Consider the following 13,421-nt stretch of genomic DNA (forward strand, 5'->3'; position numbering starts at 1 on the left):
ATAAACTGAGAATGCTTATTAATCTGTAGCTCTCAGGTTAACCATTTGGGTCAATTACACAAGTAGTCTTGCACAGCTGGTAACCACAATCCATGTTTCAGTTCTTCAGGACTACAGCAAAGGTAGGAATATACAATTTGTCTGTTTCATGCCAACCAACTTGTTTATTAGACTATTTGTGAAAATGACAAGCTGAGAGCCGACTTGAGACAACTTTCCTTTCAAGGTCAGCGAATTTTCAGAATTTGATATGTCTTTCCTGATACCTGTGCTGCAGTTGAGGCTGACCAACACTTTTCCAAATGCTGCCTCATAATTCAGAACCCAGTTTTCTACATTTTGACACACTTCTATTTTAAATTTTGGCAAGTTCTCAGATTTTAGATCCACATAACACTTGGAGGTGTGGGGATTTAAGTGTACTTTACAGTCTCAACTGAGTCAACCTGATAGCCCCTGGAGACCACTGTGAGTGTCTAATACAGATATTTATGACTGGGGATGCATACCTTAATAGTGAAATGACATATTGGGGGGGGGGGGGGGGGGGGCATGCTGTGCTGAGCTCAGCAGCTCTTTCCTTCTCTTAGTGATATATTCCACCTTCAGATGTGATGAGGGGACGGCATGAGGATATACACAGGTCAAGTAGAGTAGATAAAGGCAGCAGATACACAGCCACACCCAAAGCTACTCAGGATCCTCTCCACACACATTTGGTGAGGACCTCACCTTCAGAGCAGGACACTTGGTCCCATCTCCTCTCAGCACTTGAAAGCTTCTCTTCTTTCCAGCTGCCTACCCCCCGAGGGGCTTCCTCCAAGTCCTGATACCTCGACATAGATCAAGTTAAGCCTCACAGACAGGCTCCATTTGCTGATTTGCTGAGCTATTTAAAGAAACCAAAATGAGTTGCTGAGCTGCTAAGAAAAAGCAAGCCAGTGAGAATGTAGCCCACTGACAGAACTGATTAGCTATGTGCCATATACTGTAAGTAGTAAATAATAATATTTGTGATAACAAATAGATTTACATGCCAACAATTTGTCTTGGTAACTTCTGTATAACCTTTAACTTCTTTCTCAACATATCTTTTACCAGGAAATTTGCTCTTGGCTTTAAGATTTCAAGTGAGTGAAATTCCACCAATTGCCAAAGTATTTCACAGCCCAATAAGCCTTGTGATTAAAAAAGCATCCACTAACTCTTCTTTATATCCCTTTTGCTGCCAGTCATAATCAGCACCTCTGCATGACATTTTGGGCTCCATTTCTAAAGATCAGAAATAACACTTCTCCTTTGACATATTTGTTGAACACAGTTAAATCACATGTTCATCTGAAAATAGAAGACAGACTAAGCTTCCTTAATGCCCTGCTAAGGATTTTGTATTTCAGCTCTTTGAGTGCTTTTTGTTTCAAACCTTATTTAAGGTATGAGTTTCTGTCTCAGCCTCTTTGTTCTCTCCGAAGTTTGGGCCCAGGTACCAAAGTACTCACAAGAACAAGATGAGTAAGGATGATACATTCAGTAACAATAACACTTCCTATTACAAGCTGCTTTTACTCTACTTATCTACCCAAAATACACATTCTTAGGTGCTTACAGCTTGCCTCATCAGTTTTAGTTTTACCATCAAACCATTACTTGGAAATTACACCATAAAAGGTACAGTGCTACCTGCAGGTAATTGATAAATATACAGAAGAACACCAGAACGAATATGGAAATGGCCTTTAAGCACTTAGATATTCAAAGAGGTTTTGGGGAATAATAGACCAGGAAGTCTTATGAGTGAACACTATGAATTAGTTGAAATAATAATTTAAAACAAAGTAGCAAAACACTTGGGAGACCATGGCCAAATAGGGGCCAATCAGCACAGTTCCTGCAGAGGGAAATATTGTTGTGCTAATCTCCTAGAACTCCTTGAATATGTTAATAAAGAAGAGCAGCTGGAATAATTTATTCTAACCTCTCTGGGCCACTGACAAAATTCTTTGCAAGAAGCTATGAAGGAAGCTAAGTAGTGATGGATCAAGAAGTGGTGGAGGAAAAGGAGGTGAAGGGCAGGATTAAATGGTCAATTTCATCATGTCAAAGGATAACAGCAGTGGGCCCCAAGGTTCCTGCTCATCCACTTATTTATTAATCATCAAGGAAGCGGGAATTGCTGTGAGGCAGCAAAATTTGCAAGGGATAAAAAATAGTTCAGTGTAAGTTCAGAGATGTTTGTGTGCAAGTTCTGAAACAAACAGAACTGTGTGACCTACTCACTCTGACGAATTATCAACAAAAGCAAAGTAAGGTATACCAGGTGGAAAAAATATTAATTACTCAACACCTCACAGAGCTCTAAATTAGCGTACCAACTTTAGAAAGGGACCTAGTTATCCTTGTAAATTACTTCAGTAAAGACTTCTGCTTAATGTGCAGCTGCACAAGATAAGCAAACATATTAAGATGCATAAAGAATGAGAACTAATAGAGAAAGGATTAAACTGCCAATGCTATAGTCTGATCTGAAATACTGTGTGCAGTACCAGTGACTCCATCTTATAAACAATAATGCTGATTTAGAGAGGGTTCAGTGAAGGACAATGGGAATGATCAAGAGCATTAAAAAGTGCTCTTATGAAAAAAGATGGAAGTCACTGGGGTTGTTGACCATGAAAAAATGGATGTCAAATTTACAAACTGTAATGAAGGCTAAAGTGAATGTATGTCTTATAAAACACCCACACAAAGGGAGAGGAAAAGCAATTAGAAAGAGGAAAATGGAAAAAAGATACGCTGTTTCATATAATTTGCAGTAAGAACCTGAAAATGAGGAAATCTCTGGGGATAATAATTGAAGTGGATTCATAAAGAGAGTGCTAGACAGCAATAGTGGTACCCAGAATTTTCAGGGGTAACAGCTGATAGAAACAGCCTTTATTTCAGCCAGACTCAGTTAGAGAGAGCTATTGTGTCACAAATTTTCAGACATCCCTACCCTTAGGTTTCTCTGAAGGCCTCCCTCATAATCATCCTAGAGTCCTGGAGAATACAACATATCAGATAATACTGATTCAAGATGACTCCTAAAGTTCTATGCAAGAGTTACAAATGCCTTCATTTTATACTGGATCACACTTGCAATTCCTAACTATGCTTTATGATTTAGATTTTTTAACCTATTTCATTAGTTTCTTACACTGATCTGTACTGAGGCTATACAGCACTATTTTTAAAATTTGTAATGTAACATACATGTGGTTAAATTAATCACAGAAATCTAAGTATATTATGTCAACACTTTATCACCCAGACTTAGCTGATCTTAAGAGAAAATGTTTGCACATTTTCTTGAAAAGATCTATTTTCCATAAGACCACATTAACTGGCATTATTCATGCTAAAATCTGAACTTTTTTCTGATTGTGTCCCATACAAGCCCTTTCCATGGTTTTAAGAGAAGCTGATATTAGACTAAGTAGCTTTTAGCTCCTCATATCATCTCATTTCACTCTTTTTAAAACAGCAGCACTCTTTACTAATCCTGTGGCACTTTTCCACCAGAAATCAAGATTTGTTCAAAATCAACATTAATATTCAGAGAGCTCCTAAACCAATTCTGTAATACTATTGGGTGCAAGTTATTGGGCACAGTAGATTCTAAAATGCTTAATGGTTTTTGTTTCACATCCTCCCCAGTTACTAGTAGAATAGAAAGTACTTAATTAATCACTGTAAGAGATGAATACATCATGCTAATGATTAATACTTCTGTTTTTCCTGCATAGTGATTGACAATTTTGCAATCCTGGTCAAGTTCTGGATCTGTGCCATTTGAAGGATTTCATTTGTTTCTGATTTAGTTAAAATATTCATTCTCCATCCCATCAGTAATAAATTCTTTTTATATGCCTTTTAACTTTCCTTGTTAATTGCCTGCATTTTCTGATTGCTAACTTGGGCCCACAGTGATGAGCTTCCCTGTGTTCTCCATCTTCTGCATGTGCTGCTGCTCTCGTGGCAGCTACTTTCATCTTTCACAAAGAGCTTTGTAGTCTTCTGGCTACATCAAGGGAAACAAGTAGAGTGATACAACTAGAGCAGACCTATGAGAAGAAGCAGCAGGCACTGAGTATCTGGCATTCACATTGCATTTCTCAGGTGTCCTCCCTTATGACTAGTTCCAGCCAGGACACCTGGACAGAGCAGGACACGGGTAGGTTTGGTGAATGGGAATCATCAAAAGGTTCATTCCAGGAGCACATTACTCACATGGGTTGATATAATGATGCAGAGAACATGGTAATAAAAAAAAATCCTTACTGATTTTTACAGGATCTGCCTGGCTCTGTGTGTTGGGTCTGGCTGAGATGGAGCTCATTCTCCTATAGTAGCCTTCACAGTGCTGTGCTTTTCTTTGGTAGCTGGAAAGGTGTTGGTAACACACCAGTGCTTTGGGTACTGCCGAGCAGGCACAGCATCAGCGCTGTCTCTCAGCATTGCCCCCCATCAGTAGGTTAGTGGTGGGCAAGATCCTGAGAGGGGGCACAACCAGGCCAGCTGATCCAAATTAACCAAAGGGATATTCCATACCATGTGACATCAGCTCATATATAAAAGCTAAGGGAAGGAGGAGGAAAGGGGGGCATTCATTATTTACAATATTTGCCTTCTGGAGCAACCACTACACGTGCTGAAACCCTGCTTCCCAGGAAGTGGCTCTACATCGCTCACTGATGGGAAGGAGAAAAAAACCTTTTTTTTTTGTTTTCTTCTTTGCTTGTGTGCATTTAACTTTTGCTTTTCCTTTAGCAAATTGCCTGATCTCAACTTATGAGTCATTTTCCATCTTGTTTTCTCTCCCCTGGCCAGCTGGGAAGGGGTAGGGGGTAAGGCGGCTTGGGGACATGTGGCATCCAATGAAGGTCAAACCACCACACTCTTCTTTATCAAATAACCATTAAGAAATTAGACAATTTATCTTTTTTTTTTCTTGTTGCACATATGGTGAAGATACCTTATTATTTCTTCTCAAGAAACATTTTTGTTCTTGCAGAATGAACCAATGAACCACCACATTTTTTCCTACTGAATCCAACAGAAAACAAAAGTATCTGCTGAAATAAAGGCACAAGAGTGTGGCCAAAGGTAATCCGCAGGAAAAATGTACTATACTCTCAAAATTGCAGTTTGGAGGTTTTATTTTTAATTAAGAAGCCTAAGAGTTATCAAAAGGATCTAAGTGCAGGAAAAGTTTTACGAGGTTATAATAAGCAGCTTTTGAGTTAGAGGTAGCAAAATATTAAATAAGTAAATTTTCAATCAGGGTAATTTTTAATTGACCTCTAAATTAAAAATAGTTTGATTATACACTGTTTGAAGAAAATTAATTATCCTTCTTTTCCTTCAAAGTATGGAAATTTTAAGGCCAAACCAATTTCTAAGCCAAAGTTAAAGAAGGGCAAATATAGGACTTTAAAAGCTAGGTGCAACCTTAACAATTGGGAGAATACTGCTGTTCCATAATAAAGAGAAGGTAGATGTGACAAAACTTCCTGAGACAGCTACAGATTTGATAATGAGGGGCTAAACCAAAACTAAAAAATCCAGCACTTACAGGGTTTAGCTGAAACTCCCTTGATGTGTGGTATTGAGTAGTCTGAAATGGGTTTAGTATAGGAAGGTGCTCCTGGGATGTGCTGCATCTCCAGAGGAAACTGCATTGTGCTTGTGTTAGCTAGGAAAACATATACTCCAAAATGGGGCACTGCATTTCCTCCTCTCTGAGACATTACTCTGTAAACAGAACAGAAAACTGAATGTCTTCTGTTATTGTAAATTCAGCAATGCAAAGCTTGTTTCACACATGGAACCACTGCCTCTCAGTCCAGCATCTTAACTTCTGTCAGTTGGTGGGGGACCTGTAAGATAAAGATAAGATGATGAAGATTCAGTCAAGGTGAAATAGCATGTTACAGCTTAACTCAGACTTCCCTGATACCATCAGGGCTGAACTTAACTGTTGGTTGCACTTTACTTTCTGGATGTAATGATGAAATACAGTCACTGAATTACCTTGAGTCACCCAGTTGCTGGGCAGTTCAGGTTTCTATAAAACATGATTATATAGCTGAAATACTAGAGAAAGTAATATATCAGCAACAGAACTGGGTGCATAATACTTCATTTGTGATGAGGGGCCTTTTGCTTAATTTTCTATTTGTAATTTTCACATGCAATTATCAGATTTTTTGTTAAATAATTTCTATAAATATTTTTCATAGCAGGTTATTGGATGGCAGTTTAATCAAAGTATCTGATATTAGAAATTCAGAAGGGACTTTTGCTATTGGACATAAGAGTCATGTGGTTTTTTCCTAATTGGTTGAGGATATCTCTCAGAATCTGCCTGCTAGTAAAAATAATAATAATTACAAATGCAAAGTCATCACTGCATTGATCATTCATGCCAATAAACCAATATGCTGGAATATTTGTGGAAAGCAAACACAAAAGGATGTGAATAGTTAATTACAGCTCATTCATTTGAGCAACTATTTGCAAAAAATGCTTGGGAATGTTCCACAAACAGTAGCCACTGTTATCTTCTTGCCTCTCCTGTCTTTGAGCCTCTTTGTCTGTTGAAGGACAAATGCTGGCACTCAGTTGTCTTTTCAGGATTCATCAAAAAGCCATATGCAATGTGAAAACTCAGGTAATAATACTTAAACAGAAATATAAAATAACTAAATAGAAATCCACTGTAGAGTCGAGAATTATGGTTTGCACTGCCCAGTGTACACTATCTGCTTGCAAAAAAATATTTCAAATGAATGTAATATATATATTAGCTAATTTTACAAGGTACAGATATTCAATTCTGGATAGATTTTCCCCAAATCCCTGGTGACTCCTTATATGAATCACAAAAATTAAAGTGTGATTTATAGCAACTGTCTCATGGTTTGGAATTCCTAACAGAAGACATATATCCCTTTATTTCAATGCATAGATACATGGCTTCTCTGATCCTTTTTACAGATGATTTCCAGTTAGCACATGGCCTAATTCAGAGAGTTATCCACTCTGCTTCAGTCATTAAAGTAGAATTGGAAGAAAAACTACTTGATCTCCATCCATACCCAAACGCTTCTGCCTCGCCAGCAAGAATTCACTGATTCCTCTGGATAACTATATTATAGACCTGACTACTTTGGGCATCAAAAAAGCTGAAGATACAATCTGCATGACATTTACATATATTTGCATACATTTGCCTGGCCAGAAAATATAGCTATTCAGATTTTCACATTATAAGAGAGTTCATGGAAGTATTCTCTGTTCCTTTGGTATGCCTTTAGCTTTTTTTTTTTGTCTTTTTCAGGCATCTGTTTTACTCACAAACTTTCTAAGTTGTCCCTGCTTTTGCTCAACCATCTTCAGAGATAATGTTTTTTTCAATTTTTGTCCTTACCCTGACTTTACCCACTCTACACAACTTTTTCATCCCAGCAGGATTCTTTAAAAACATCTTACTTCACCATTATTAATCTATTTAAAGAATTTGCACTGTTATCTTGTGGTGGACTCACTCAACTTTGTCCTTCACAATCCTAGATCTCCTCTCCAGTTCTTCCTCCACAGCTTCTTATGTATTTTACCACCACTGTGAAAGCAGAACAGACAAGCAGAACAGAGCAGGAGGACATGATTGGTGCTGCACTCCTTGGACTTAGGTTGGTTCCATTTAGATAATTTCAGCAGCTTTTCCGTTTTCTGTCAGGCCAACACAGCCATCACAAACATCTGTGTGTTCAGTGATATTCAGCTACCATCCCAGGTTTCTTGGACAGAGCACAAAAGCCACAGAACTTACCAGACAGTTGCTGGAGAATGGAGATAGTTTCCAAGTCTATGTAGTAAAATTAATTTTGTGCACTTTTCACCTCTTAAATTTCCTAGTTACAGTCTGGTCAGATGAAGAGATTGCTACAAGAGAACCAACCATGAGGACTAGCATGTTAGAGGGGAAAAAACAGGGAAAGGTTTCTTCTTAAAAACTAGGAAAAACCCCCTCAGGATTTAGATATCTGAAGTCTATGCTAAAATAAGGAGAAAGTTGTTAATAGGTAACTGGGATTACTGTGACTCTCCTAGGAACAGAAAGGCAAAAATCAACCTCTGAGCCTTTTTTGTGACTCAAAATCACACTGGATAAGATTCACGATTTCTGTCAGGATGTCCATGCCACAGTTAGAGGTGTGCTCTGAGTTAGGCCAAGAGCAGCAATATTCTTTAAGGGAATCTGTTTTCTTAGTTAGACACTCAGCTGAGTCCAACTGCCAAAGCTAATCATGTTGTTTTTCCCCTAGAGCCCTGATTCAGTCAATTCAGGGGCAAAGATTTTGTATAGAATTTCTTCCCCAATTAGAGATTTCCAGAGACTGGTACAGGGATTATAAACACACTTTCTTCTGGGTATTTTGGGTATGATTAATCCTGTTTCCTGACTTCAGAGCATTAATATGTACATAATGAATTCTTTCTCCTGTTGTCCTCATTTACTTTAGATTTCAGGTATGAAAAAAGGGGTAAAAAATGAAGTTGATTAGAACTACATTTGGCATTAAACAATTGGGTTAGAGTTAGGAAAATGGTTTTGAAAAGATTTTTCTGCCACTGTTCTCAAACTACTTGAACTTACAAAATAGCCAATGAAGGCTTAAGAACCTTGTGGCAAATTCTCTGCTGAAAGCAGGTTTATGTATTCCATTTCTCATACTGTCACCAAAAGCAAATGTATGTATTCTTGCATTAAGAGTTTAAAGGCAGACTGAAGCACAGCTGCAGGAGAAGCAGTTATCGAAGTTATGGTTAAGTAGCTCATTGCTGCTAGCTCTGCAAAAAGATTGTGCCTAGTGTTGGTCTGTTTTAATTTTTAAAGTATTTCTTAATGAATTTAGGTGAAATCTAAGCAAAGAATCCCACACAATCCTTATCTAAAGAAATCAAACCCTGTAAGCCTGTTATTATTATTGGTAGACCAGAACCCCTGAGGAAAAAATTATTGTGAAATAACTGAACAGTGTAAAATGATGGGTTAGCCAGGTCAACACAAGTACTGGAGGAGTGCCATACATCCTGCTACTAGTGAATGTATCACCAAAGCATTTATATGTCTGGGAAAGGATTAAGAAATAGATTTTAAGTGCTTATATACAGACACTTCCTCCTTTTGGATGATAGACTTTCTTAAGGATAATGTAGGAAGAAGTCTGTAGGATTTTAAAAATATGTTTTCCTTTGAGGAAATGCCTTGCAATCCTGTCTTGTATTATTTTAGCTTTGGGGGGAAAATCCCCAAAACAAACAAATCAATTTTTTGTTTGTATGGATATGCTCTCTATTGAGAAAAAATCAGAGAAGGTTTTCTGCTATTTATTCTACCTGGTCTTTTCTTCCACCAAGCTATAACATTAGTTGGTGTCTTCTCCCAGTCTGTAGTCAAGACTAAGTGAAGGAGCAAGAGGTTGTAAAATGCCTTACTAGCTATAGCTGTTAACTTTTGTTCAAGGTGACTGCTTTAGTAGATCTAAGACTTTAAGAACAACTGTTCTGTTTGTGTGCACATATGCTTCTATTTTTCTCTGTATACTCAATACTACAACTATGAGACTCGATTACTGTCACTTTAAAAACTTAAAACTGAATCCATGGATCTACTCCAATTTTTCTAAGTCTCAAACTGTCAGCCAGTGCTTAAATTGCAAATTCTATCTGACAAATGCCCATTTATGAAATACATTACAGCATGGTTCACATCCGCCTTCAGAGAAACAGAGTGAGAGAATATAACTGATTGTAGAGGTTAATTTGGTCCATATACTTCGTCAATAGCAGGTCTGAGGAAAATTAGCAGCAATAATTACAATACTGGTGTAAGTCATGAATCTTGCTAGTGTGATTTTTAGCAATTTAAGGACTGAAGGACCATGTATGTCAGGACTTCAGTAATATCCTTGGCTTTTAATAAATGTCAAAAATAGAATTTAGTAGGTTTTTGCGTGCAAGCTTAATCACTATCCAAGAACACAGAATACACAATGATAATTTTCAAGACAATGTTACAAAATTCATATTCAAGCCAAATTGCATGTGGATACTACTAGACTGTATTTTTTATAAAAGGAAATACGGTCTGATTTTCTCTACTACATCAATCAGAAGTAATTTTCCTTTCTTTTCCTTTTGAATGCATGTATATGTGTATCAGTTCTGTCTGAGATGGAGTTAATTTTCTCCGCAGCAGCCCTCATATCTCTGTGCTGTGCACTGGTACCTAGAAGGATGTTGGTAACACACCAGTGTTTTGGGTACTGCTGAGCAGTGCTCCCACAGCATCAGTACTTTCTCTCCAACATTCCTTCCTCATCAGAAGGCTGGGGGTAGGCAAGGTCTTGGGAGAGGAGATAGCCAGGACAGCTGACCCACAGGGACCAAAGGGATTCCAGAACAAATGGTGTCTGCTCAGATAGAAAATCTAAGAGAAGGGAGGAGGAAGAGGAGCATTCATTATTATGACATTTTCTTTCCAGGACCTCCATTAAATGTACTGAAGCCCGCTTCCCAGGGAGTATCTGGACATCACTTGCTGATGGGAAACAGAGAATAAATCCTTTGCTTTCCTTTGCTTCTGCACAAAGACTTATATTTTGTTGTATTAAACTGCCTTTATCTCCACCCATGAGGTGGAGATATTTCCTCCTGCCTCACCCTCCTGAGGAGGGGAGTGATAGAGCGGCTTGGTGGGCACCCGGCTTCCAGCCAAGATCATCCACCACAATGTGCTACCAAGGCACTGGGATTGCTGTTTCTCATCCGGGCTCATAGACAAGAGGGTTCATTTTTATTATACCATAACACACAAGTAAAAGATCATTCAACTACTGAAGGATCTATTGCAAAACTGGTATGTCAGAACACAAGCTGTCCAGCAAGTCCATCAGTGCATTTGTGAGAAAATTTTCTATATGAAAAAGTATAAAAATAATGGGAGCAATGGACTTTCTGAAAATGCTTTAACCAAGAGAGAACTTGAGATAAGCATGAGCATGGAATGGCAGAGTTTAAAATGGTTGGGATGGAATAACACAAATAAGACCAATAGCTTTCAAAAAAGACACTAGTGCGGTACGAGTGATACAGAGAATAAAGTTCAAGGAGAACCAGCAGATGCTTCAGACATAATATTACAGGACAAGCACAGAGGAAAGCTAGCAAGGGCACTAGGACATAAATTTGACTGGAATATAAATTTGAACATGAGATTTCAAATCAAATATACAGAAGAATTTACTCAGAAAGTAAGTATAGAAGTGCAGCAGAAATTTTGGGCCAAAAATGAGAAAAGCATGGAAACAAACTGCAATGCACATAATAAGGTACATTCTACTCCCAAGCAGCAAGCAATATGACAAGAGAAAATGTCCTCAAATTGCACCATGGGAAGTTTAGATTGGATATTAGGAAAAACTTCTTCACTAAAAGGGCTCTCAAGCACTGGAATGGGCTGCACAGGAACGTGGTTGACTGACTATCCCTAGAGGTATTTAAAAGATGTGCAGATGTAGCAGTTAGGGACATGATTTGGTGGTGAAATTGGCTGTGCTGGGTTAATGGTTTGACTAAATGATCTTAGAAGTCTTTTCCAACCTAAACAATTCTATGATTCTATGGTGTAAGGAGATAGAATTCACTAAAGGCGTGAGTATTCAAAGGCAAACCAGGTAAAAAAGTAGTCTCCTATTGAGTATAATAGAAAAGCTACTTACTGTACATACCAAGAAGACCGAACACAGTTTTTCAACTTCTTAGGCAGTCCTTCTGCTTATTTCCAGGGATAAGGGTATTCACAGGATCTAGATAAGATGGGTATTTTTGAGGAAATGTCAATAGCTTATTGCCATATTAGTGTTACACTTCCACAAGCTTTGTTATCAGTATACCACCACTCAACATTTCTATTACTCGTGTCTAGAAGTATAGAAAAATTATTATGTTGGTATGGCACCAAGTGGGAAAGGACTTTCAGCATACTGATGTCTTGTTTAGAATCCAAGATAGATTAGATAGATGAGTTGAATAGTATAGAAATGTTCTAAAATAAATTGTTTTAATAAATGAAATTTTCTAGATAAATGTGAAACTTTTTATGAACCCAGGTTTCATGAAATTAGTTTGCTGGAGCTGCCAGCACTGTAAGTTCTCATGAACAGATTAAACAAAACAACAGACAGGTACCACTGATCCTCCCATCCAGTTGCAAAAAAAGCTCATGAAGTCTTTTTCAGGTGTGTAATTTGTTTCAGTATCAACAGTGGATTTATGAAGACATGAATGGAATAAAGATGCTGAGATCCTCTACTCAGTATCAGCAGAACCCTTACAGGCTTTATAGAGTTCTGCTAAATACAATAAATAACTTTAACTTTCCAAAATCAGTCCTTCAGGCACAAATGGCTCATTAGTATACCAGCATTTACCTTCATCAGATATCTATGAAGCCTGCCTCATGCTCACAGCAGGACCCCTGCCTTTCTTCTACCCTTCCAGGATTTCTATCTGTTAGAGGATAAGAAAACTGATTTATTTTTATTCTGAGTTTCAAGCTTCTATTTTACTGGCTTCTCTAGTTTACTTTTTCAATTTATAGATGAATTTGCCGCTTCTAAACACACAACTCTATTGTAGACATGTAGGACTAAAATTTACATGTGTACCTGTGATGGTATGTGTGATGTCTAACATCAGCTTTGATTTGTCCACAAAAGACACATTTCCTAGTTTCATTTTCATATACAAGATTGACAATAGTACCTTGCCCTACCCATGACTTCTATATTCCTACAATTGTAAGTTTGATTCAGTGTTACACTTGAATTTCTTCCTGTTTTTTAAATACATCAGCTCTTTGACTACACACTGAAGTCAAGTCTTCCCAACTAATGTTCTCTCACATGTGTTTATGATATATAATACAACACATTTCTGGTATACAAACCCTAAATTTTGGCTCTTGGCTTTGAATATCTCTTGCATTCTCTTTGTCTTGTAGGATTTGGGCTTATCCAATTTACACCTGCCCTTCAAGGATTTGTATTTCTTTTATTTCCCGATACAGATGTGATGTTATCTCTAATTTGATCTTGGACTGATGTCAGATCTTTTCTCAACATCCGTACAATACATCTACAGTCGCTACAGTTCAGAGCTATCTCTTATAGATAAGATATTGAGTTCTTTTGCTCTGTGATTTAACTGGACTCAGAAGTGTTTCAATAACGACTAATATTAAGCTTTAGTGTGATTTCTTGAAACAAAAAGCATTCCTTGGAGAGATAATCCCTTTTATGTGTATAAAACCA

The 13,421-nt window shown here is 37.7% G+C and overlaps 1 long non-coding RNA gene across 2 annotated transcripts; it reads right to left on the minus strand.

Moving 5' to 3' along the window:
* Window positions 1-688: 688 nt before the first annotated feature.
* LOC125326589 lies at window positions 689-12,695 on the minus strand. 2 transcript variants are annotated; one of them, XR_007203907.1, is made up of 5 exons: window positions 12,540-12,695; window positions 11,829-11,915; window positions 7,874-7,986; window positions 5,615-5,918; window positions 689-889 (listed from the first exon to the last, which is right to left on the minus strand). It is a non-coding gene; the product is annotated as an uncharacterized LOC125326589 (long non-coding RNA). The 2 variants fall into 2 exon arrangements; XR_007203906.1 differs by lacking the exon at window positions 689-889 and having other exon boundaries at window positions 5,196-5,918.
* Window positions 12,696-13,421: the final 726 nt, after the last annotated feature.

Source organism: Corvus hawaiiensis, chromosome 5, assembly GCF_020740725.1.
Source record: "Corvus hawaiiensis isolate bCorHaw1 chromosome 5, bCorHaw1.pri.cur, whole genome shotgun sequence".
Classification (NCBI taxonomy): Eukaryota; Metazoa; Chordata; class Aves; order Passeriformes; family Corvidae; genus Corvus; species Corvus hawaiiensis.